Consider the following 276-nt stretch of genomic DNA (forward strand, 5'->3'; position numbering starts at 1 on the left):
CGCTTTCTTACAGAAATGGACACTCTTGCATCCATGGTCCAACAAGGGAGAAATAGAATTATACAAATTATAGGAAAGGAGGCTGATACTCTTATTATCCCCTTCTCATTATCAGATGTACAATGGCTCTTAAAGCATCACTCCTCTTTTGCAATTAGCTTCATAGGCTTCCCAGGACAAATTGATAATCACGATCCCAAAGATAAATGGGTGTCAGTTATTCCAACATTTCGCTGGCTACCACCTAGACTTTTTTGCCATAAACCAATAAAAAAG

Source organism: Nannospalax galili, unplaced genomic scaffold (genome assembly GCF_000622305.1).
Source record: "Nannospalax galili isolate Female #2095 unplaced genomic scaffold, S.galili_v1.0 scaffold546, whole genome shotgun sequence".
Taxonomy (NCBI): domain Eukaryota; kingdom Metazoa; phylum Chordata; class Mammalia; order Rodentia; family Spalacidae; genus Nannospalax; species Nannospalax galili.